Below are 22,640 nucleotides of genomic sequence, written 5' to 3'. Positions count from 1 at the left end.
CAGATAGCATCCCAGAAGCACCATTTTCTCTTAGGCTTCCCATCAGTAGTTCCCCAAAATAAATTACACAGCATCCTTTGAATTTTTTGAAGAACCATTTGTGGCGTCTGTATAACAGATAAGCAGTGCACAGGAATACTTTGCAAAACATGTTTTATTAATAAAAGCCTAGCTCCATTAGAAAGGAGTCTAGATTTCCACCCACCCAAATGACCCCGGATTTTATGGACCAAATCCTCAAAGTGGGCACTCAAAAGTTGACCCGATATAATTGGCACACCTAAATAATGGAATGGAAAGCTCCCTTCCATGAACCCCGTAACCGGAAGCAATGCCCACCTACGTCCTGGAGAGATATGCTTAGAGAAAAAAATGGAGGATTTCCTTTTATTAACCACTTGGCCTGACCACTCTTCAAAAACTTTCAAGATGTCCTTAATAGATCTCAAAGACGCCTTACCACCATTAGTAAAGACCACAATATCATCAGCGTAAAGAAGATGGGAAACAATAGGAGTACCTCTATGGTGATAAAAAGGAACAATTTTATCCAACACCACCTGTAGTTTAATCATTCTTGTAAAAATCTCTTCTACCAAGATGAACAAATGAGGCGAAAGAGGGTCTCCTTGCCTAAGGCCATGCCCTCCTTTAAAGAAACCCTTTGGTATACCATTCATGACCACAGAATACCAAGGCGTAGTAATTGTCGAATAAGCGAACAAAAAAATTCTGAAAAACCGAAAGAACTCAGAACATGCAGAAGAAAACCCCAGTCAATACTATCATACGCCTTCGCCATGTTAATCTTCATAACAACATTCCCACCAAAATTTGGCTTATTAATAGAGTGGATCATTTTTTGCATCAAACTAATGTTCTCAAAAATACTCTGGCTTGGAGTGAAAGCACCTTGTTCGGGAGATATCAGTTTGGCTAACAACGGGGCAAGTCGTTTAACCAAAATCTTAGAGCACAATTTATAAAACACTGAACATAAACTTATCGGCCTAAATTTATCGAAGCTTGATGGATTTTCCACTTTCGGTATAAGAACCAAAAAAGAAGCCGTATAAAATCGAGGAAATGCCATACCTCGAAAAAACTCAACCACTACATCAACTAAATCAGAACCCACAATATGCCTGCAAGATCTGTAAAAACCCAAACCAAACCCATTAGGACCAGGGCTACTATCAATCGAGATAGACATCATGGCATCATGAACTTCCTGCGAAGTAGGAATCTGACATAAATCCTCATTATCAACTATACCCTCCAAGTTTGGTGCTGCATGTGGAACACCTGCTTCCAGGAATTTTTGAAAGTGTCGCATTGCCCCCTCATGAATCTGTTCCAGAGAAGTAAGACAAGATCCATCTTCCAGTTGCATTATCTTGACCTCTTTCTGATTACGACGACTGACCGCACAAAAACATTTAGCACTTTCTTCCCCTTTTTGAATCTAAGATTGCTTTGCCTGTTGGAATAATCTTTGCTCTTCTCTATCAATCCAAACGGAAGCTCAACCTGAGAAACAACAAGTTCAATTTCCGCATCCTCAGAATAAGAATTTTGCAAACTCTCCTCTAAACCCCTTATCCGGTCCTCAAGATCCGCAATATGCTTATCTGTTCTTCCAAACACCTACTTATTCCATATACACAAAGCAGCCTTCACACGTTTCAGCTTCATCACAAGAGTTTCCAACTTCGAGCCCCTTCCCTCGTCACCATGCCAAGCTTGAGAAACACAACTCAAGAATTGATCATGAGAAACCCACATCAGCTGAAATTTAAAAGGGCGGAACCCATACGACTCCCTTTTTTCTTCCAAAAAAACCTACAGAGGTGCATGATCCGAAGAAGACCTGTGAAGATATTTCATATGCGCATCTGGGAAGAGGTTCAAAGCTGTAACATTCAAGAGCACACGATTTAAACGGGCCCAGCTCCTAGATAAACCTACATGACCTACACCACGAGAGAGATTGTCCAGAAAAATTCATTTCCAACAAGCCGCAAACATCCACCCAATCATCATCTTGGTGTGAGGCCCATGAACAAGGCCCAACCTTCTTGGAGAACTAGATACGATGACGTTTTGGTGAGCACGGCACAATACGGAACCCCTTTCGAAAGCTTACTGGATGGCATTGTCTGAATTAGTGGAACTCAAGGAGCAGTTGCAAGATTTGTTGGACAAGGTTTCATCAGGCCTAGTGTATCACCTTGGGGAGCTCCAGTTCTCTTTGTAAAGAAGAAGGATGGATCAATGAGAATGTGTATTGATTACAGGGAACTTAATCGGGTGACCATAAAGAATAAGTACCCATTATCCCGTAAAGAAAATTTGTTTGATCAGCTTCAAGGTGCTCAGGTATTTTCAAAGATTGATCTTCGATCGGGTTACCATCAATTGAAGATCAGGGCAAAAGAAGTGGTTAAGACGGCTTTCAGGACCCGATATGGCCATTATGAGTTTTTGGTCATGCCTTTTGGCCTGACTAACACCCCAGCAGTATTCATGGATTTGATGAACAGGGTGTTCCATGAATTTTAGATAAGTTTGTGGTTGTTTTTATTGATGATATACTGATATACTCCAAAAGAAAGACTGAGCATGAAGAACATTTGAAGTTGGTACTTGGGACACTCAAAGATAAAAAGTTGTTTGCTAAATTGAAGAAGTGTGAATTTTGGCTTGATTCAATCACCTTTTTGGGGCATGTAGTTTCGAAAGATGGCATTTCAATGGACTTGGGAAAAGTATAAGCAGTAGTTAATTGGTCGGCACCGAAGAATGTTCATGAGGTTAGAAGTTTCTTGGGATTGGCGAGTTATTACCATCGATTCATTGATGGTTTCTCCAAGATAGTTATTCCTCTAACTGCACTCACCAGGAAAAATAATAAGTTTGAATGGACATCAAAGTGTGAAGAAAGCTTCCAGGACTTGAAACAGAGTTTACTAATAGCTCCGGTGTTAACAGTCCCCACTGCTAGAGGTGGATTTGTAGTCTGTAGTGATGCATCAAGACTTGGATTGGGGTGCATACTGATGCAACATGGGAAGGTTATAGCATATGCCTCATGCCAACTGAAAGTATATGAGCAGAATTATCCCACACATGATCTGGAACTCGCGGCAGTCATTTTTGCACTTAAGATTTGGAGACACTATCTGTATGGGGAAAAGTGTGAAATTTATACGGGTCACAAGAGTTTGAAATATTTCTTCACCTTAAAGGCATTAAATATGAGGCAGAAGAGATGGCTTGAGTTGATCAAGGATTATGATTGCACCATCAATTATCACCCAGGCAAAGCTAATGTTGTAGTCGACGCCTTAAGTAGGAAGTCAATGGGACCGGCAATTGCAACCCTTACCACTCAACATAGGTTGTTAATGAACTTAGAAAGAGCCAAAATTGAGGTCATCACTAATGACACAAATACTTTCATGGCTGCTCAAAAAGTGGACTCAAGGTTGGTGAAGCTAGCGGAAGAAGTCGGGAACGGGGACAAACCTGATTTTAGCGTTTTCGAGGATGGAGTTTTGAGGTTTAGAGGTAGATTATGCATACCAGCTAATGATCACTAAAAAGGGTAATTCTTGAAGAAGCACATCGTTCTTTGTACATAGTTCACCCAGGGAGTACCAAGATGTATCAAGACTTGAGAGAGTCTTTTTGGTGGAATGGTATGAAAAGATAAATTGCTAAATTTGTGGAATAGTGCCTAACTTGCCAACAGGTGAAGGCGGAGCATCAGAGACCAGCAGGATTATTACAGCCACTCTAGATTCCAGAATGAAAGTGGGAGCATATCTCCATGGACTTTGTGACAGGCCTACCAAGGACATTAAGCTGACAAGATGCTATATGGGTGATCATGGATTGCTTAACAAAGACCGCTCACTTTGTGCCCATCAAAGTTTCTTATAAGCTAGAGAAACTAGTTGAGCTTTATGTGCAGGAGATAGTGAGGTTGCATGGAGTTCCGGTATCCTTTGTGTCAGATGGAGACCCTCGTTTCACTTCCAAGTTTTGGCAAAGCTTACAAGAGGCAATGGGTACTAAGTTAAGTTTTAGTACTGCTTTTCACCCTTAGACAGATGGTTAGTCAGAAATGACTATTTAGATCTTAGAAGATATGTTGGGGGCATGTGTGATGGATTTTAAGGGAACTTGGATGCGACATCTACCATTGGTCGAGTTTGCTTATAGTAATAGTTTCCAGGCTAGCATTGGAATGGCACCCTATGAGGTTTTGTATGGCAGAAGGTGTAGATCTCCAATGTATTGGGATGAAGTAGGTGAAAGGAAACTTTTGGGGCCATAGATCATTCATCAGACCACGGAGAAGATAGATATTGTTCGAGCTAGAATGAAAACAGCTCAGAGTCGACAAAAGAGTTATGCCGATAATTGTCGCCGCCAGTTAGAGTTTGAAGTTGGAAATAAGGTATTTTTTAGGATAGCATCAATGAAAGGAGTTATGAGATTTGGAAAGAAGGTCAACTGAGCCCTAGATTTATCGGACCCTTTGAGATTCTTGATCGGATTGGACCTTCGGCTTATAGGGTAGCACTTCCACGGGCTCTTGCAGAGGTGCACAATGTATTTGTTTCCATGTTGAGGAAGTACATCCCACCCACATTATTGACTACGAGCCACTTCAGATTCAGGAAGATATGACTTATGCGGAAGAACCAGTACAGATTTTGGACAGGAAAGAACAAGTGTTAAGGACTCAAACTATCCCTTTGGTTAAAGTGTTGTGGAATAATCATGCTATCAACGAAGTATCTTGGGAATTCGAGGAAGAGATGCGAGTTAAGTACCCTCACTTGTTTGACGAGAATTTTTTATAGCTTGTAGAAAATTTCGAAGACGGAATTTTTGTAAGGGGGGGAGGATGTGAGGCCCAGTCCCGTGAACAAGGCCCAGCCTTCTTGGAGAACTAGATACGATGACGTTTTGGTGAGCATCTCTTCCATCAGTTTCTTTTCCAATTTCTCCTCTCGTTGGTTACTTCTTCCCCTATTTTTCTCTCCCCGTATCCCTTTCTCTTCACACATCGTTTCAGTTTGCACTTATTGCCTCTCTACACTCTTAATCCCTTGCAAATTAGTGTGCCTCTCTCTCTCGCGTCCTTCTATTGTTCAGTATTTGTTGGTGCTGCAGTTTTGGGTAAAACAAAATTCAGACTTGGGTTGCCGAGAGCTCCACCAGTTGGTAAATCTCCTCTTTTCTCTTTTCCTCTCTAAGATTTCACATCTCTCTTCCTCTTACACAAAATGTTTATTGAATAGAATTTTTTTAAAAGTGCAATCTATGGTTTTGGTGGATTTTTCCTGTGCATCTTCGTGTTTGTTGTAGTGGCGTGATTACATTGTTCTACTCAGTTTCTCATAACCATAGAGCCTCCAACCGTAAGTTATTCACTTAGTTGGGTAATTTTTCCTCTCTTGAAGAAACAAAATTCCGACTTTGTCACTGAATCACAGGGAATTATTTTCATCTCTAGATAGTGTTGCGTCGCTCTTTTCTTTCACTGATCACCACACGATGCTAGGTATAAGATATTGTTTTAAACTTCCTTAGTCACCTGTTTACGTGTGTAAGAATAATAGAATTTGATTTGTTGGATTTGTGCTTTAGAAATAAATAGTTGGGAGTCTTGTTGGGTGCAAATTAACATTTAGAAGTGTTGGTTTTTTCTTTTTGTGGAGTTGTGAACGGAGAAAAATGTTTAATGTGTAGTGTTGTTTTGGTTGAGTTGTTGGTGTTTGCTTGGAATTATGGGCTGCTGAAATGGGTTTGATTTATTGATTATTTGAGTGGACGTTGGTTTCAGAGGGTGTTTAGGCCAATATTGAAATTGGTATATGGTATTTTGGGTTGAAGTGTGGGTTGTCCAAGTGATTATACGACTGTTTGAGGTGAGTTAAATTTGCTGAAATATGGTTTAGAATTTGAGTCTTAATCTTTTAGATCGAAATTGTGTTGTTAGTCTTTAATACTTAGTTTATATATATATTATTTTTATGAATAGGTGACGAGACTAATAGAGATCATTTTCAAGGCATAGATAATACGCTGTAGGAATTAGGTAGGCGGGGTTCCTATACTAGGCTTTATACGAGTTATTAAGACTGAGGTTGACTTTCTGAAAACTTTGCATATTTTGTGATGAAATGAGAACTTGGGAAAAACCAACCTCAGTCGCTTATTTGCACTACTCATGAAATCTATATGAAAACGAAAAATATTTTCTGACATGCATTGTGTAGAGATGAGCTAAATTTTGTTATGTTGTCTCTAAAATCTGGAAAAGAGCGATATTCAAAATCTGAAAAATTGTGCATTGATTTAGAAAGATGTTCCGACTGATGCTTTCAGTATGTGAGAATGATCTGATTATGTTTTGGTACTCTGTTTTATTTTGATATGGAATCTGAAAAACCTTTAGCTTGGTGTACTGATCTTGTATTTGACTCTATCCATGCTCTGCTATGCTTTGTTATGCTCTGCTTTGTTTGGGTTGGTACCAACTTCTCTGTCTATGAGTGCACCCACTTTGGAAACATAATAGTTTTGTTGTGGTCTTTCCTTTGTGCACACTCGGGGCTCTGAGAGTAATAAGGGAAAGATTTCACCTGTCTCTGCCTGGTTTGGCCACCAAGATTAGCACAACCCTACCACGAGGGTGAAACATGATCTCTGCTTTGTGCGATGCTCTGTTTTAATGTGATGATGATGCTCAGGTTATGTTATGCCAAAGTACTCTGGCTTTTACTTGTCTTAAAACCACCGCTCTGTTACTTTTGAAAACATGTTTTGTTCTGCATGATAACTCTGAAAAATATTTTGTTCTGCATACTGTACTTTGTAAATGCCCATGTTTGCACGCTAGCATATGTCCTCTACTTACTGAGTTGTTGATAACTCACTCCCCTTATTTTCATAATATTTTTAGATGATGTGGAGAGTCCAACTGAGGACCTGGATTAGGAATGGTGAGCATGATTAAGCTGAGGAGAGGATGTTAAAAGAAGGAATTCTAATGTCTTTTAGATTTGATGTCTTTTAGATTTAATAATGTTTTTGGTTTAGTAGGACTTATGGAATTATCAGTTTGGTATCGTATGACTACCGGGAGATTGTGGACCCCTTGGTTTATTATTATTGTAGTAATGACTTTGCGGAGTTTTTAAGGTGTTTATTTAGAGGATATGAGGTTGATTTTGCTTATGAAGTTTTTTGGAGATTTTGTTTTTAGATGTGTTGGAAAAAATGTTTATAAGTGACAGGTAGTAATTCTCCAACCCACCCGGGTATAGGACGTTACACTTGGCCTTCCCCCTCTCCTCTCATGATCATTTCTAATAATATTAAAGTCGCCCAAGATGATCCAAGTCAGGTTCTGATGATTTAGCTCTAACAACTCACTCCATAATCTCCTCCGATCCATATAGTAACATTTTGCATAAACAAAGGTCATTAGGATATCGCGCATGTTATGTTTAAGCTGCACTGCTATGAATTGCCCACCCATACAAACAAATGAAAGCTTCGTATCTTGAGACCAAAAAATCCACATCTTACCTCCAACACTAGCGTTCGATTCACAATAGTCATAATGCAATATATCTCGCTATACCAGTATTTTAGAATGATCCCTCATGGGCTCCGCAATTACTAGGACTTTCGAATGCAACTTTGAAACTAACTTTTTCAGACGTCGAGCTAAGGTCCCAATACCTCGGGTATTCCAGAACAAATAAGTCAACACTATAGATTACGTCGAAAGGGCTTGCTTTTAGCCCTCACTGATTCCCTTAACTTATAGCTTTTAGCCTTCACAACATTTCCCTGGATAATATCAGAGTCCGACTGGACATCCTTTCCCTTAGCCAAGTGCTCCACAACCCCCTCCGATTCAGTATCCGAACAGGTATGTACCTCAACGACATCTTCATTCCGAGGAATCATACCAACTTCATTTTGGATCCCCATTTCCCTCGCAATTGCCTCATCCATCTTGCCATGATATTCCATCTCCTTAGCGCCCCGTGCTTCATCATTCCCAGGCATCACCATTCCTGTACATTCATCCGGATGGCTAAGTACCTCACCAATAACCCCACCAGCCATAAGATGAATCTCACATCGATCCTCCACCACCTTCACCTCCATTGAGTCATCAACTCTAACAGGTTCAGGACCTGCCACTACACCATCCTCTAGTACTCCTTCCAAGAACTCCCCTGTCGCCCCACCCTTCACATTCTCACATTGATCTGTCACCACCTCCATATCCATTGGCTCATCTTCCCGAATAGGTTCCAGATCCAAAGCAATAATTTTCCTGAACTGTCAGCATCCCAATTCATCCTATCATTTTGTACCTTGTTTCATTTCTCATCATTCCCATCATTACTGAGCAATTCACCCGAGTCTTGAAATTTGCTAGTCTCACCTTCCAGAAACTCTACAACAGGTTGATCACCACCTTTGTCTTTACTCACCCAGACCTAATCTATCTTAACAGTTTCTTTCCTCACTTTTCGATCACTCACCTTAGGTTTACCAACCCATTTGCACATCCTGGCATTATGCCCTTGCACATGGCAACGCAAGCAGTATGTTGGTAAAGTCTCAAATTCAATAACCTGATAAAGATTCAGAGGAGTACCAATCCAAGTGGCACGCAAAGGCTCAATAGACATCCATTTCAACACAGACTCTTGCACCATCCATGTGTGTCGCACATCGTGTAGGGTTATCTTGCTTCAAAAATCTTCCAATCGAGGTTGTGATACTTCTAAAAAATGATTCATGATAAAAATTCAAGGGTAACCCCAAAAGCGAAATCCATACAGGAACACGAACTGGTTCCTTATCCTCTTGAAAATCAGCCGTTTAGTGAAAAGCTCTGTATTGGATTCCATCTATCTCACAAAATTCACTCACAAAGGCCTTCACGAAATCTTCTTCCAATGTTAACCTAATAAACATGTTCCTTGGCCGTCTCATGGCAGATACGACTGGCTATTTCATCAACCCCCAACGTAGTCGAATAAAGGTACGAATAGCGTCTAAGGATGGTCTTTTACGTAGAAATTTCAAGACCAAGGAGTACTGGAAAGGCATAGCAGATCTATCAATCTCCTCCTTGGAAAAAACCACACAAGCTTCCCCCTCCACAGTTTTATGTGATCTAAACGGCACAACAACTGCTGGAAGAGGTTGTGGAGAGTCTATCACCATATTAGCAAAGGATTGAGAACGAAACGATGGCCATGCAATGGCCTGAAGGCCATCGGCGGCAGCCATGCAAACCCTAAGGCGCCCACAAATAGTTAGAGAGAAAACCCTAAACTACTTCTCTCAACCCTTCTAAAGCGACTCTTGAACATATAGTTCAAAAACATAAACATCAGTTTCACTCAAAGGATGAAAGCATGAATTGTCTTTCTACATGAAATGAGTGAACCTCTTACTACCAATTCATTGTTTTTGGAGAATGAAATTGTTGATAAGCCTTTTAAGATGACATGAGGGAGAATTCACAACAATGTTTCAAGGATCTTCACAATATTTTAATTGAAGGATCTGCTTAAAATATGCAAGCAATCCACACTATCTCTTATAGTACAAAAACTGAAGCTTTCAATAATCAAGCTTTGAAAGATAATTCAAGCCTAATCGTTACTTCTAAGGCTATGCACCAGCACTGGAGTTAGCTTATCGCATAAACTTGAGAAAAACCCAATTTCCAACAACCATTATCAGTTTCAAAATCTCTAAGATGAAATAGTAAACCGATGATTTTCTTACAATCCAAAGCTCAATTCTTGTGTTCGTCTTGAGTTAGAGAAACCCAGTATGAAAGACAAAATCTCAAAATATTCAAATTAGTGAACTTTGCGGAACTGGAATATAATAAAAGATTAAATTTTTTCTTGTACCTATAAAAGCAAGGAAATGGGTTCCAGTCGAATCTTCAAACTCGAAGAAGTGAAATCGATAAAGAGAAACAAAAGACTCACATTGACCAGACCAACTAACAATGGAACAAAATACACAATCACAACATCCTTTTCGTAACCCCAACACAGACACAAAAAAAAACATAATGAAATTGTAGAAACAAATTGAATAGAAGATTCTTTGGATGGAAAATTATATTACAGTGGCGCAGATCTGGACTTCGATATGGATTCTCTTCCACATATATGGACGCAGTACCCCTAGAATCACAGAGAAACAAAGAGATGGAGTAAAGAGGGAAGGTAAAAATGGAAGTGTGAGAGAGAGAGAGAGAGAAAGAGAGGAGCACACATGGCTATGCCCTAGAATCACAGAGAGACGAGCCCCGAGGAGTAAAGATGGTACGAGAGAGGAACATGAGAGATCGACTTGAGAGAGGAAGTTGGCTGAATGAGGAAATCGTCTTGATTCAAGAAGCTTGATTAGCCTGGGGAGACGGGGAGATATTCGTAGAGAAGGAAGCTTGAGAAGAGGGGAGGAGACTAGGAGAGGAAATGGCATGGGGTGGGGTGGGGTGGGGGGCATGAGAGAGTGGGAACCAGTTCACTTGTTAGTGAACCTGGTTTGCCACCTCAGGTGTAGGGTGTGCACAACATACAGGGACTGATGCAAAGAGTTTTACAAACATGGTTGTGATGCATAGAGAGAGAGAAATTAATTTAGTGCTTCACACTGAGAAGCTACAAGGTAAAGGGAGGGAGTGGTCGACATGGCTTATCGAGGGAGGAGGGATGTGTGTTTGAGTTTAGGTTGCTGGGTCGGCAATTTCTATGGCTACTAAGAGGTGTTCCGACTTCCTTTGTGGTGGTCGACGATGGCATAATGAAACACCTAGGAATTATTTGGGTTATTCACGGTAAAGGGAGAGGGGAAAGCGACAGAGGAGAGAAGAGGACTTATTGTCGGCGTGTTCTGTGGTGTTTCCAGCAGGGTGGCTTCTCTTGGTTGAAGGATGTGGTGTCTCAGTTTGAAGATGCTACTACAATGGCTAGGCTAAGGGATTGGTTCTGCTATGTAGCAAAATTTGACTTCACTAGGATTCTGGCCGCAAGAATGTCGTGGTTTTGGTGAAGGAGAAATTGTGGGAAACAAAGAGTATATACGTGAGCGTTTCATGCTTGTAAACCACGGCTAGAATGTTTTTGGAAGATTTTCAGACAAGGAAACAAGTCCTTCTAAGAGAAGAAGGGGCATGAAGAGGGCTGAAGAAATAAACCTAAAATATACTCCAACCCTTAAAAATAGATTTTAAAATAATAATAAGAGAAATGATAGTTGTAGTCGTGAATGCGCAAGTGCCGCGCAATCACTTTGAAAAAAGTGAATATATACTAGACCCACATGAAAAAAAAATTAATTTTTTAATAGTATACCCCGCTCTTTTTCAAAACGACATCATGACACTTACACACTCCACGACTGCATGTAGCATTACTCTAATAATAATAATAATAACAATAATAATAATCAAGATCGCATGTTACATAATAAGTTTGTGATAATCGACCTACAAAGGCATGGAAATAATCTAGAAAGATCAGCCTATGAATAGCATGTACTTGAATGGTTAATAGCATGTGAAAGTGATTTAATCAAGTGATTAATCACTTAAGCTAAAACTGACCATTTAGGATTTGGGAAAACCATTTAGGGTTTCGGCTTCTCCCATTATTTTGGGATTTCAATTGAATCTCAAAGGTTCGGAGTTTCACTAGGGTTGAAACCCTATTTTAGTTGGCCACAAAGTGTTTGGTTTGATGGAATAGTATTTGGCTTAGGTGGCATGATCACAATGCTTGATTTGTCTTCCATTACTTCACATTTCCATCTTATGGTTCGTCTTAATGCCAAGTGTCTTACACTATTCAGCAATTGTAACTAAGATCTTGTCAAATGTCTTATAGAAACTCCTAACAGTTATTTTCTATAATCCACAAAGCAATTTGACAAGCGATTGAATTAGGTGCCACGTAGCGTTATCTCGGATGTCACTATTCATCCAAAAAAGGAAAAAATAAATATTACACCATAAAATATTAAATAACCATATGAAAGTGGTGCAATTCATTTCACAAAAATTGCCTCCTAAATGCTCCAAATAAATTAAAAGGCATTTTCGAGCACTTCTCGTCCGAAAAATAAAAAACGTATTATTGCACTGTAAAATCTTAATTATTCATCTAAGACTAATGACACAATTCATTTATCAATCTCATACTCCTACGTATCTCAAATAATTAAAATGAAACTTCTGTCAGCATAACGGGTAGAAAACCTATTACGCTAACAAAATAAAACCTAAACGGTCGCTTGATTCGTGAAATCTTTCTTGGATTTGAAGACGTTCCTAAGGTTTTAAGAAATTTATCCACTAAGTTTCTGGTGGGCTGTTACAAACACGATACGAAATTAGCTGGTTTGAGTTTGATATTAATGGGTTTGGATCCAGACAGGTTGACCCGTTAAGACACGATTAATTAACGGGACAACTTGCTTGACATGTTATCAACACGTTTTCACCTGTTTATATTTTCACTAAAAATTAGACATATACCCTTCTTAACCCTAAAGAACAAAAAAAACCCCAATCTAACCTATCTCTTACTCTCACTCTCACAGATCTCTCACCCACGCCCCCTCCCAGACTCACACGGTCGCACCAACCCCCCCTCCAGTCTCGTATGGCTAGGCACCTCATGTTACGCTCATCATTGTGGTGAGATTTTAAGAAATAGTTTTAGATAACGAGACGAGAATTACTGAACTTTTTAAAACTTTTCATTTCCTTCATATGATATAAAAAGATTCTACAGTTAAGCTTTAAAACTTGCACTTATAAATCTAACAGGGAGTTTTGCAGCAGTATTTATTTAAGTAAATTACAAGTCCATTTTACAAAATGTGATTTCATACATTCCATAAAATGGTTAGGCTTCCGTCACCTCTTCCTTGGGCCATGTATGTCCTGATGCTTCATCCTCATTTCGTTCCTGGGTGGGGCACACATAAAAATAAAATGAGTTGAATACTTAGTAAGCATTATTTCATACTGGAAAAATATACTAACATACGTTTTCATTCATGCATTTATCATTCCTCTACATACCTTACATAAAGCATTTTCTTTCTTTGAAAACATCATAAGGTGAGATTTTTCTTTAAAAATATTTTCATTCCTCAAAATATTTCCAACCTTGTACATTCCTTCATAAAACTAAAACATTTCATAATCCAATTACTCTTATCAGTTTTCCTCTGGCCGGTACACACTGTTATGCCTTCTGTGTTTGCTTTAGCGGTCTTTTGGACCTGATTCCACTCTTGGCCATGGGTTGCGAATCCCTCAATCAAGGGGTAGACTGGGTGCACTACTAGTACTATTTACCCGACATTGCAATTTGCATAGTCCATTGGTACCATTATTCATTCAGTCATGATCGTTACGTAGCTTCATACATTTAAACATGCGTTCCTTTCCTTTTCATTCTTTTCATTCAGTAGTCCATTTCATTTCATAAAACATCATTTCATAACATAAAGCATAAACATTATCATTTCATTTTATGTAATATAAAGACAATAGATACTACATATAATGTCCATTCACATGTATACAACTATTCTTAAGATGTATAAAAAGGGGTTGCCAAAGAAGGCCATTACATACATATACGTTAAAACATTAAAACTATGGCATAAACATTACCACGTGACCCTTAAGCACCAATGACGAGTCAAAAGACTCGTTGTGCCAAGAAAAAAGGGCGCAGAGGTCAACATACCACGTGACTCTTAAACACCAATGACGAGTCAAAAAATTTGCGGTTCCTATGAAAAAGGGGGAGGAGATCAAGAGACATCTTCTCCAATAAATGTTGAGTGTTTATGCTCGCGCCACAACCACTGCCAACAGACCTTCGGGAATGAGCCACTAAGCTCCACAACCGCATTGCCCAGGTTTCCTTCGAGAACAATTCGACGAGCTCAGCAACCGCCTAATGTAGACCCAGGGAGTCGATGAGCTTTTTGACCACTTAAGCGCGGGTTACTACCAACAAACAACAAAATAAGAACACTAACAACAACTTACACCAAGGGCCAGAAAATTCACTACTATCAACAAAAGCAAAAACGATCACAAAAATACACAAAAGGAAAACCAATATTGGAAATATGCACTCTTCGCCGACAATAAAAAATCTCACTTGGCAAACATCTACACAAATAAACAAATTGAAAATTGAGCTCCACGCTCACACCTAATGCGGTTGAATACATCTCCCGCCAAAGTAGAGCTCCATACTCACACCTAATGAGGTTGAGTACACCTCCCACCTATCTCCCCAAACTGAGTTCTTCACTGCTTAGCACTAAACAAACAGAAAACTGGGGACCAAACAGGAAACCAGGGACCAATTTTTAAAATTTACTCTGCAGATTATTTACTCGAAGATTTTCAAGGCCTTATTTTCCAGCAAATCACCCTTAAGAATTGCGGATATATGTAGGGGTCAAATCAGTAGCCTATAATTTAGCCTCCAGATAAGACCAAAAATCAGGTTAAGAGATAAAGCCAATAAGAGATAGGACACGTTTACTCAAACTCCTAAAAGGAAATAGACTCAAACTTATAAATGGAAAAGGTTTCAACAAGGCAAGTTGGACTCAATCACTCCAAGGAAATAGACCTCTATATAAGGAGGAGATCCCCACAAATCTGACAGACTCTCCACGAGCTCTCTACACAAAATATCTCTACAGAAGCTCCATATACCAAACTCCACCACACATAGCGACTCCAAATGATCTCCCATAAATTCCTCCATTGTATTGAGCGATATGTGAGGCCATGAGAGATTTAAAATCACCCATTATAGTAGATTTTACCCACAAACAACTCGTGGATGTAGGCATTATGTCGAACCACGAAAATCCTTGTGTCTCTCTTTCTATATATTTTTATTTGCTTATTTATTACGTATTTTTTAGATGAATGATAAGAACACCGTATCAAAGCCCGAATCATCATCGCAGGCGAGGATGATTCTTTCATCCCTTCCAATATGTTGTGCAAATTAAGGCATCAACAAAAGGTATGTGCAAGTTGTTGTTTCCATGCGTGAAAGGAAGGAGCTCTTGATGTTTGTGGCAACCTTATTTCTTGGTTAAGGATGAAGGAGCATGTATGGTAGCATGGATTGGGCGAGTAGGATTGGGTGAATGGGTGTAGGCCTTAGTGAAATTGGATAGGATCCATTTCAAATATTTGGGTCCAAGTCATGGGCAATTTAACAAATGAGTTGGGCAAATTTAGGAGATCCAAATAATCTCTTCGGCTTGTTAATATTTTCATGGGCCAAGTATTCCATAAATTCAAACTGCCTGAACTTGAGTCCAAACTAAGCCCAATTCGTCTAATAAGTACCTTTGTGCGTATAAAAAAAAACTCTTGGGCCTATGGGTCAAATTAAAGTTTCGTCTCCAACCCTAATAAACAATAGCTCATAGCTTATGTAATATAACTCATTAAACCTAGCTTATTTAATATAACTCATTATACCTACTTTAGACCCAATAAATTATCCATACTATATCTCTAATAATATTGGATCAAGTCGTTACAATATTTTTAATCAAGAGAATAGGCATTCGAACAAAACCCAACAAAATTTAAAAACCTAATACTTCCAAATTATCCAAACAATCACACATATCAAAATGAAAACCTAAAGAAACAATAAAAATGATCAACACAAATATTTGGATCACAAATGGAAAGTCTTTGATAAACTCTTCAAAACAAAACCCACCCTGGGTGCTCAACTACTACCTATAAAGCTGCTATAGGAAAATGGTTTACAATCACTTTTAGGCACAATTATGAAATCTTTGTACGACTCTAATATGACCCATAATCTTTCACAAGTGACCCACTTGATTGACAAAGTGATCAAAAGATTAAGAAGTTTGTAATATGTAAGGTTCTTTCAAGATTCTTATTGCCATACACTCATGATCACACAAAGGAAATCAACAAAAGATGCACAGAGAGAACTCACAAAGAATGATCAAGATTCCATGGCGAATCTTGCAGAGAATCTTCAAAGGATTATCAACCTCCAAAAGATGATCACACTTAAATTCTTCGATGCCAATTACATGATCACTCCTGCTTTTATAGAAGTAGTCGTGAAGAAGAGAAACAGTGTAATGTTCTAATACTCAAAACGTGAACTACAAAGAACTAATTCAAAGCATGAAATACAACAATGGAAAAATGCGGCGTTTCACTTATTCCTTACAATAGACCAAAATGCGATGTTTCAGTAAAGGACTTCATTTCGTTATCTTTTTTATCCCCAATCTGTTAATTCCGTTATTCACCTTTTACACAGACTGCACCTCCATTCTTCCATTCAACCTCTTCAAGCCTTGCCCACTGCACCCATGACATAATATGTGTCTAGGAAAGAAAACCCTCTTAGGCCAATCAAGCATGGAATAAATTTTGGTTGGGTCTGCCATTACTCCATTTTCAGAAATAATATGCCCAAGATAATCAACTTCAGTAACTACAAACTTGCATTTTGATCTTTTTGCAAACAATGATTGTTGTTGTAAAACAAATAAGATTGTTTTCAAGTATGCAAGGTGTTCCACCATATTTTGGCTATAAATCAAGATATCATCGAAAAATACTAACACAAATTTTCAAAGATAAGGCTTGAAAACATGGTTCATGAAACCTTAAAAAGTGGCAAGTGCATTGGTAAGCCTAAATGGCATTACCAAGAACTCATAGTGGCCCTCATGAGTTCTAAATGCAGTTTTAGGTGTGTCATCCTCCTTTACCCTTATTTTATGATAGCCTGATCTATGATCATGCTTGGAAAAAAAATTTGCACCATAAAGTTCATCAAGCAGCAAAAAATGACAAGAATTGGGAACTTGTCTTTGATAGTTGCTTGATTGAGTGCTCGATAATCCATACACATCCTCCAAGTTCCATCAGCATTTTTAACAAGCAGAACAAGAGATCAAAATGGACTTTGACTAGGTCTTACAACTCCATTCTTCAACAAGTCTTGCACAACCTTTTCTATCTCTGATTTCTGGTGGTGAGAATATCTTGATAAAGCCTCACTGAAATTGGTGCAGTGCCTTCCTTTAATACAATCTAGTGATCAAAGGCTCTAACTTGTAATACCTTGCTCTTTCCTTCTTACGTACGCTTCTTCTTTCTTACATACGCTTCTTCTTTCTGACATACATTCCTTCTTTGTGACGTAAGCAAATCCTAAGGGCAGAATTTATGTGAATTGTCTGCCCTTCTATCTAGCAACTGCGAGACTCGTCATGCGTGCCAACCATGATGACGTGTTTCGAAAGATATCATGTGACTTCTAGGGCATGCCCAGTATTTTAAATATGCTGAAAATATTTATAAGGAGTATTTCCAGTGTTATTGAATTAAAATTGATCTTAAATACGACAATCATAATATTCTTGAAGAGCTCCAAAAATATTATGATTGTCAGAAATCATTTTAATATTATTATTAAAATGATTTCAATTATTTAAAATATTATGAGATTTAAATTATGTTGAAAGCTTTTAATTAATTAAATGGTTTTATCCTTTTAAATATGTCAAATAAGACTTCATCATTTTATTAATGATGAAGGAATATTATTTTATAAACTAAAGTTAGTTTAAATAATATCATACCTTAATTCCTCTAAGTGCTTTTAATTAAGTTAATGTTTTATGCATTTTAAATCAGTGTTTGAGATCCATCGTTAGATCGTTATGTGGATCCCCAGACGAAGGGACTGGGTTAAATACCCAGACCCCCTCTCTTTCTTCCTCACTTTTCCCCCAACTCTCTCTCTCTCTCTTCCCTCTCCCTCAAGCGTACATTGTACGCAATCCACCCCCACACTTGATTCTTCCATAGCTCAGCATGGCACAGCCGTGCGTCGCCAGACCTCACTGCCAGCACCACCAGCACCACCTCCCTCCGGTTACGGTCCTTGCCACCATCACATGGCCACCAAGAGCCCTTCCAAGACCACACCTAGCTATCCAGACGCCCAAACAATCATCGTACGTGGGTTAGCCGCCGCGTACGACACTTCCGACATCATCGGCTATGACGATCAGCGAGCAACGCACGGGTTATCCCGTTAATGGTATAACTCTCTATCCCTCGTTAATTATGCTAGATATTGATTAGTTGATTAGGTTGTGGATTGTGCTGTTAGTAGTGTAGAGTTCGCTATGTTGGGATGTTCTGTGTAGTGAAGTGTTGGAAATTTTGTGTAGTGAAGTGTTGGGCATATCTGTGTAGTGTGGTGATGTGATGTGTCGTGTATGTGAAGTGTTGGGCTTATATGTGTAGTGCGCTGTGAAATGTAAAGCATAGTTAGGAATTGTGTTGTGCAGTGTTGTGAACTGTGCAGTGTGGTGTGGTTGGGGAGTATGTGTTGTATTGATGACATGGCAGGTGGAATGGGAACAGTACACGCTGAGTGTACTCTGTGTGTGGCGTAGTGTGAGACAAGGAGAGTATATATAAAATATACCCTCTTGGCATATTGTGAAACGGGATGAGTACAAGTGTAGTGTACTCTGTGGCGTAGTGCTTGTAAAAGGAGTACACGTGGAGTGTACTCCATGTGGTGGATTGATGCACCATATGGTGTGTACACCATAATGGTGATGTGGCGTAATGCATCTGAAGGGAGTACACGGGAAGTGTACTCCATGTGGTGGAGTGATGTACCATATGGCGAGTATGTCATAATGGTGTGATGTGGCGTGGTGTGTATGAAGGGAGTACATGTGGAATGTACTCCGTATGGTGGAGTGATGTACCATATGGCGAGTAAGCCATAATGGTGATGTGGCGTGGTGTGTATGAAGGGAGTACACTCCATGTGGTGGATTGATGCACCCACCATATGGCGTGTACGCCAAAGTGGTGATGTGGTGTAATGCATGTGAATGGAGTACACATGAAGTGTACTCCATGTGGTGGAGCGATGCACCATATGGCAGGTACGCCATAGTGGTGATGTGGTGTAATGCATATGAATGAAGTACACATAGAGTGTACTCTATGTGGTATAGTGATGCATTATATGGCGGGTATGCCATAGTGGTGATGTGGCATATGTGAATGAAGTATACGTAAAGTGTACTCCACGTGGCAGCGACACTCCGTGTGGTGTGTTGTAGAAATAAGGATGGTTATATGATTGATGGGCATGGAATGTGATGGGTAGTGTCGAGAACTGTGGAACAGTGTCCCGAAGTAGTTATGGTGTAGCAGTAGTCTGAGGTGACAAATGTCACCGTGATGGACTTATGGCTAAGAGTATGCGTGAAATAGTAGAACAAGTGTAAGAGTGCGCAGTGGAAGCATGACTAGGGAATGTCACGAAGTGACATGACTATTGACAATCGTGCTTGTGATGGGCGAAGTAGCGGAACAAGTGTGAGAGTACGCAGCGGAAGCATGACTGGGCAACGTCACGCAGTGACGTGGTTATTGGCAGTCATGCTTATGATGGGTGAAGTGTTAGAGTATAGGAATGGCGTAACGGGAACATGACGGGAGTACGTGAGGAACAGTACTCGTGATGAGTTAGGAGTTGACGTAGCAGAATGTTGGGTAACGCAACAAGGTTACTATGTAGCTTGGGTGTAGTCTAGAGCTATATGACGTGACATAAGGCGTAGTTGTGAATGGAGTCTTGTCGTGTTAAGTGTTGGAATGAACTGTCAAAAGGAATGGGTAGCGTGAAGAGTCATGCTAGTCGGGTTAAGAGAAGGTTGATATCGGAGTATGGTGCTTGTTTACACAAGCAGGTGATCAACGTATCATATGTTGATCTTAGGTGATAAAGGGGTAAGGTGCATGTGTAATCTGGTTAGACACATGTACCGGACGGATTCACCATATGTAATGGGTAATCTGTCCTTAGCACAGTTACACGGTGCTTAAGCTTTAGAATGGCTTAGAGCCATGTGGCTTGTATGGATGGGAATGAGGATTAGTATGGGCTAAGGTGCATGAAGATAGTAACGGGTGTATTGTCTAGGATTGGGATGCGTGACTTAGTCAGTCTGAGTCATGCATCGAGATGAGTTTAATAAGGAGAGTAAGACGAATGTCTTAGTGTCTTAATCCTAAAGTGAATCATGGGTTCACATTAGTGGATGAGCACTCGAGACAAGACCTTGAGTTGGAAGACGTGGTGACCATAAGTGGTCCCCGAAGGGTTTAGCATAGTAAAGGGCACATAAGTGCACGGGATAGAAGGAGAGTGTTCTAAGTGATGTATAGCTTTATTTTTAGTTTAAGTTGCTTATGCATTAGATAGAGAATGAAGCTAAGTTATGTGTATGCATGTAGGTTACCATCTGATAAGCACATGAATGGACTGCATGACATGCAAGTAGAATGGAGTTCAGGTAAGTGTTACATTCATACTCTTTTAGAGTTTTCCAAGATACAAGAAATGCTTTTCCTTTAAAATGCTTACGAAAAGAAACGAAGGACGCTTTACGAAAGAAAATGCTAAGTGTTCAAAGGTATACGTATGTACGACCCCTCCTTGGCAGCCCCTGTTTATGCACCCAAAGTATTAATTGTACACATGTGAATGGATGACTATACTCTGTAACTATTATATGTATTTTCTAAGAAAATCCATGAACTAATAAAAATGCATGAAAGGCATGAAAACGGATGCTTTTATGGATCCTACGAACCGACGCTTTCATGTGTGCCATGAGGTGATGCTTGTGGACGCCATGATTGACGACGTTCAAGGTGATGCTTATGGATGCCATGGAAGCTGATGTTTAAGCTCATGCATGTTCTTAAATAACGTTTTCCACGAACAAACTATTAAAGAAAGGCTAGAGCTGAAATGAACTAAAAAATCAAAGACGATTTTCAGGCTTAGGCCCCAAACAATGTTTTTCTCATGAAACGATGTTTTCTCATGAAAATAAATGTTTTCTCATGAAAGGACTATTAAAGGAAAGAAAGAACTGAATGAAAGCTCCAGCTCTCCAGAGCTGGCATGAATGAATGAATGAAAAGCAAAGAAAGACATGAAAGCATGAAATTTATGAAGATACGTAACGGCCACATGAATGAATGAAAAGGGTACCAATGAATGGGCAGATTGCAATGATGGGTAAGTAGTATTGGTAGTGCACCCAGTGCTGCCCCCTGACTGAAAAGGGATTCCCAACCTGTGGCCACGGGCTAAGTCCGGGTCCAAAGGAAGACCGCTAACCCCAACACACGGGGCGTAACAGTGTGTACTAGCCTATGAAAGTGATAAGAATGAATGGATGTATGCATGTATGTATGAACGCACGAATGCACGAACCTTTAAGAAATGAAGGCACTGACGGGGGACACGTTTTAAAGAAATGAAAGCCTTTTAAAAGAAAAATCTCATCCAGTGACGTTTTCAAAAGAACGCACGTATGCACGTAAGCATGCACGAATTCTTGAAGAAATAAAGGCACTGACGGGAGAAACGTTTTACGAAAAGAAAGCCCATGTTTAAAAGAGAGAAATCTCATCCAATGATGTTTTCAAATGAACGCACATATGACACATATGCATGCATGAATGAAAACGTATGAATGATGAATGCATGAATGAAAACCTATGTTGTTATATTTTAACTGTATGAAATAATGCTTACGAGTCATCGACTCATTTTAGTTTTTATGCATGTCCCTCCTTCCACAGGAACTGCATGATCAAGACGGACACGACCCATGAGGAAGAGCACTGAAGTCTAGGCACGAGTTTTAAATGTACGAGAGGCCTTTATTGTAAAAATTAACATTTTACGCTATAAACCTCTTTTATCCTAAAGCGCATTTTATTTTATAAATGTAGAGTCTTGCACCCTGGGTATGCAAGTTAAAGGTTTTAAATCGAACGGTAATTCTCGTCGTCCTTTCTAAAAATATTTTATAAAAGGTCTCACCACAAGGACGGGCATTACATAACTGGTGGCAACCCCACTAGTTCCTCAAATACTAATCCAAATTGCTACAACACTTCCTCTACTTCAGCTTGCAACTCAACTTTTTCCAACCTTGGTTCAACTGCCACCAATTGCAATAACCACCCTTGCTTCCTAACAAAAGAGGACTTCAACAAATTAGCCCCAGCTTCCCATCATGTCACATCAGAATTGATACCTTGTAAAGACAACTTCCTGCCCTTAACCCCAAACTGCATAGACATATTAGTAAAATCTCATTGGATGGAACCCAATGTTTTCAACCACTGAATTCCCAACACAATGTCACAGCCACCAAGAGTGAGGACATTAAATGGGACCATGAATTTAGTACCTTGAATACTAATCAGCTCTTCACATTTGCCCTGACTGATTATTTTGGTTCCATTTGCTACCTTAACTTGCAAACCACCATCTTCTATCACCTTCAATTTTGCAGATTCCACTACCAATGGATCTAGGAAGTTATGAGTGGATCCTGAGTCCACAAGAATTTCAACAGATATGGAGCCAATT

This window comes from Juglans regia, chromosome 6 (genome assembly GCF_001411555.2).
Source record: "Juglans regia cultivar Chandler chromosome 6, Walnut 2.0, whole genome shotgun sequence".
NCBI classification, from domain to species: domain Eukaryota; kingdom Viridiplantae; phylum Streptophyta; class Magnoliopsida; order Fagales; family Juglandaceae; genus Juglans; species Juglans regia.
This window is presented reverse-complemented; position numbering follows the sequence as displayed.